The following is a 5,469-nucleotide window of genomic DNA, read 5'->3' as shown; positions in this document are numbered from 1 at the left end:
AAATTCAATTTCCCACATCAGCTCTTAATACAACCTCTGTTGGCCGCAATTATTGCCGTCAACCTTGAACGGGAACTCTTGCAAACATTGGGGATGTAGTCCTTGCACATTTTACCCAAAACAGACCTGATGGTGGCCTCCAAACCTACGATTGATGAGTGAGGCTTGTGGCAGGTTTATCCCTCATCCGGGGTGCTCGGTGGCCACATCTGTTATGTCGACACTTCTCCATATTTGCAAATATCCAATCTTGGTTAGTATAGTTGGTATGACAGCCGGCCAATGGTTGGCGTACAAAAGGCACAACATCCTATTCAGCTTGGATTCATCCAAAAGTTTGAGTTGGAGGTAGAGGTTGGAGTCGACCATATCCCTTGGCACTTAACTTCGCACCAAGGTCTGTCCTTGGCCATCCTCCTCATGGTCATGGTCATTGGTCATTGCATGCACATGCGCATATGCAGCTGTCCTGTTCTCTTTTTCTCTATTGCTCTCTCTATCTTTCTCTTTACCTTTCTCACACCTACTCTTGATCTTGAATAGAACGGACTTGAAGATACAACTCTCCGTGTATATTGGATTAGGGGGGTGTCCTCAGGGACATAACATGGCGCAGTTGGCATGTCCGACTTGCTGCCCTCTGTTTACATCCATATATTGTTAATCTACACTTATGGACCTTTGAGGACATCAACTTTCCAAGTCAAGAACCGCCTTTTGCGGATGAGCAAATCCCCCTGTTGAGGAGAATCCGGCATGCCATTTGTGGACTTGTCCAGCTCGCCCGTTCTGCGTGTGGCCTTTTGCCACTCTTCTGTATGTGATCATTTGCCGCCCTTCTGCATGTGGCCTGTAGCCCTCCAAGTTTGGGACCCTTCAGCCCTCCATGTATTGTGGAGGATGCCCACACTGCATTGCGGATGATGCCCACACTGCATTGGGGATGATGCCCACAGTGTAAGGTGAAGAATGCCCACCCTGTATTGTGGAAAATGCCCATTGTGAATTGTGGATGATGCCCACACTGTTTTGTGGATGATGCCCACCCTTTATCGTGGAGAATTCCCACCTTGAATTGGGGATGATGCCCACAGTGTAATGTGAAGAATGCCCACGCTGTATTGTGGAGAATGCTCATTGTGAATTGTGAATGATGCCCACACTGTTTTGTGGATGATGCTCACACTCTTTTGAGGATGAAGCCCACACTCTTTTGTAAATGATGCTCACCTTTATCGTGGAGAATTCCCACCTTGAATTGTGGATGATGCCCACCGTGAATTGTGGGTGATGCCCACACCGTTTTGATGATGATGCCTACCCTTTATTGTGGAAAATTCCCACCTTGAATTGTGGATGATGCCCACCCTGTTTTGTGGATGATGCCCACACTGTTCTGTGGATAATACCCACCCTTTATCGTGGAGAATTCCCACCTTGAATTGTGGATGATGCCCACCCAGTTTTGTCGATGATGCCCATCCTGTTTTGTGGATGATGCCCACACTGTTTTGTGGATGATGCCCACACTGTTTTGTGGATGATGCCCACACTGTTCTGTGGATAATACCCACCCTTTATCGTGGAGAATTCCCACCTTGAATTGTGGATGATGCCCACCCAGTTTTGTCGATGATGCCCATCCTGTTTTGTGGATGATGCCCACACTGTTTTGTGGATGATGCCCACACTGTTTTGTGGATGATGCCCACACTGTTCTGTGGATAATACCCACCCTTTATCGTGGAGAATTCCCACCTTGAATTGTGGATGATGCCCACCCAGTTTTGTCGATGATGCCCATCCTGTTTTGTGGATGATGCCCACACTGTTTTGTGGATGATGCCCACACTGTTTTGTGGATGATGCCCACACTGTTCTGTGGATAATACCCACCCTTTATCGTGGAGAATTCCCACCTTGAATTGTGGATGATGCCCACCCAGTTTTGTCGATGATGCCCATCCTGTTTTGTGGATGATGCCCACACTGTTTTGTGGATGATGCCCACACTGTTTTGTGGATGATGCCCATCCTTTATCATGGAGAATTCCACCTTGAATTGTGGATGATGCCCACCCTGTTTTGTGGATGATGCCCACCTTGTACCGTGGAGGATACCCACCCTCTGTCGCCATTTTACTCTTCCAATCACCAACCATGGCTTCCAATTCTTTGGACATGAATTGTTCCATTCAAAATTCTAATGTTCCTATCAACTTTTTCTACACCTTGAGTCATCATCTTCATGTTCATCAATTATTGCCTAGGAAGAAATTTGATACCTCACTGTCTAACTCCACTTGTGTGGTGAAGAATCGAGTTGTCCAGTTTTTCAAGAAACGACGTTTTTCACATATCTTATGGTGCGTCTACACGAGAAACATTCTGTCACAAAGTTCGCCTAACAATTTCGGAAATGTTTGGTATTTGACAAACAGTTCATCTCTGAGCCTTCTACACGTGAAACTACCCGATCAAAACGGTTTGACAAATATTTTGATGTAGATTTCTAATCAGATGAACTTGCAAGTAATCGTATCATTTCCCAATGGGCCTTTCATTCAATTTTTATGTTATGCACGGTAAACAAAATGATTAGTATAATGAACATAGGGAAAACTGAGGAATGAAATTTGAAAAAAAACACCGATGGGCACCATCATAATGAGAATGTTTCGCTTTCCAAAAAGGTCCTTTATTTTGCCAATTTCAATCTATGCGGTCATATGTTGGCTGAAACCGATTACTACTTGAAGGCATGTTTCGCCCCGTTCAATGAACTTTTCCCCATAAGCCACCTGATGATTCACTTTTAATAAAATGTTTGCTTTTCGGAAGATTTTCAAAATTCAATTTGACTATAAATCATAAACCAATTGTTCGGAAACGAAAACCCGACCAATTTTCCAGCTCATTATAACCGTGAATAAATGGACAACAGTTCTCCAATAATATGATAAACTATTTAATAGCCGAGTATGGGTCGAAATATGACAACGATATATAGTCCAAAGGTCAGGTCAGAAACGAAAACACAAATATAGTAAAAGCATTAAACATGATAAAGACAATTTGGATAGTTACATGCAGTTAACATTACAGATGGCATTGACAAAAAGAGTTCAGTTTTATAGAACAAATAAGGACCCGCCCACAAGAACAGACGGGATTTCACAGGGAAGGTGATGGTCATGGGCACCTTTGAAGTAATGAGTCAGTGGGTAGGACTCGGTCCGTGGAGATCCGACTGATCTGGCTTTCATGGCTAAAATGGGCGGGCAGGGAAATGGACGAAAGAGCAGCCAAAAGTGGCTGGCTGGTCTGGAGGCTGGGATCTCAAGGGTGTACGTAGAGGGCCGATCATGGCCGTGTGTGTGTCGGCCGAGGACTGGCTAATAACCGGCCAAGAACCTCCAGGTATGGGCCACTGATTCCGTTGTCTCTGATGATCTGAGGGCCGGGACCATGACTGGGCTGAGCCCGAGGACAGGCCCAGGGTGGGTGGGTTGACTGGGGTCGACACTTCCATTGTCTCGACGGGAGGAGATGAATCCGGATTCCGGAGATGTTGGTTGGTTGATCGATCAATCGATACATCATCATTCAATCCTCGATAAGAGATGCAAGTATGACTACTGCATTAGGAGGGGAGGGGATGACATCTGATGACTTTCAACATTGATTGACAATTCCAGGCCCCTTCCTACTCTAAGTTGGGGTTATCCTGTGTCAAAATGAACCACAATCAATACATTTTTCTCTGTGATAAACCATCATGGATCGAATGAGTCAAGTTCTGTACTGGCTGAAAATGGACACCTTGGTTGGAAGGGCTGGGGAGGATGCTGGCGTCCATGAAATATTTGCTCTTGGGCGAACAAACTTTCAACATGTTCAAATCGAGAAATGTTTGTGAAATACTTGTGAAATGGCAAACAATGTTTGTAAAATGGCTAATTATTTGCCGAATCATTTGTCGTGTAGACGCACCATTACTCATTCAGCAAATCCAACGATTCTATTTTTTCCCCCACTACTTATTCAAACTTCTGAGAAAGAGGATACTTCCATCTGTGAGGGGAGATGGTGCGTACTTGTATTGCATGCACATGCGCATATGCAGCTACCTTGTCTCTCTATCTCTTTGCCTTTCTCTCTCCTAATCTTGATCTTGAATAGAACTGACGTGAAGATACAACCCTCCGTGTACGTATATTGGATTAGGGGTGTGTCCTTAGGGACATAACAATGACCAACTTCATCTACAACTAGAATCAAATGTTGTCAAGCTGCATGGGGTAGATGCCCAACTGTTAAGTTTTGAACAAGATTTGGATCGTTTTTATTTATTATCCCAGACCAGTCTGTCGTTCAAGGGTGTCCGAAGGCAGCAAATTCAAACACTTTACATGACCAAATATTCCATTAATTATGACATTGCATGACTTACGGCGAATTTCATTCCTTTGTTTTGGTTAATAACCCTAGAAGTAACAAACAAAATAGAATAACCCAAAGCCTTATTTTGAAGCTCGTCCCGCGTAGATGGCGGATCAATTGGACGTTGCCCAGTGTCAGACCTGTATACGAACTAAAGCATCGTCATGAGAGAACCACACCCTGATCCCAAAGAGGGACTCTATGCTCCAACATGCGACAGACTTGGAAGCGGCAAAACACTTTTGTCCAAGCAATCATCTACAAATTAAAATAAAAAATAATATTAAAAAATACATATCAGGAATGGATTACCAATCTGAAGCTAACTTTAAAGCTGGTTACGCGATTGACAGTGAAAGGACCCAATATAAAACACGTTTGTATTGCATCACCACAGAATTCTCGGTCAATACAATTTCGAATACAGCTCTATGTTTAATCCCGTTTCAGCTTTTTCTTCTTCGGGCAATCTTTTGCCAAATGGAGAGGGGAGGCGCAAAGGAAACAACGTGGGGCAAAGCCTATCGGTTTCTTCAAGGCCTCTACTTTCCTGCCTGCCCGCGTTCCTCTATAAGGGGGTCTTTGCCCAGTTGGGGAAAATTTGGCTCCATATAGATAGGAACGGTGAGAAACGCGCCGATTTCGACCGCAGCAAGGCATCTTCGACCTTGGCTTTTTCAAGCTGTTTAACAACATAACAACATACAACATACTCAACATACACCTCAGGGCCAAGTGTGTCGTGGACACGAGTCATCTCAAAAATCGCTCAAAAATGCTTGTGAGCGACGGTTTGAAAGGATAGGGATGGGATTAACCAGACGCCAGACCAAACAGATCTCAATCTTGACGGGAAAACACGGGCATTGGCCCTTATACTCAAAGCAGCTCAAGTAGCGCTCAACCGACATGGAAACAGTTAGCCATTGTGATTTAAATCTCCTTTTGCAGCCCTCCAGGCGCAATTTTCATTCAGCATCACATTGTGGCCAAGATTATCAGAGACAATCGCCCGTTGGGGCACTG

Source organism: Tigriopus californicus, chromosome 6 (assembly GCF_007210705.1).
Source record: "Tigriopus californicus strain San Diego chromosome 6, Tcal_SD_v2.1, whole genome shotgun sequence".
In the NCBI taxonomy this organism is placed as follows: domain Eukaryota; kingdom Metazoa; phylum Arthropoda; class Copepoda; order Harpacticoida; family Harpacticidae; genus Tigriopus; species Tigriopus californicus.
Note: the sequence above shows the minus strand (reverse complement) of the source record.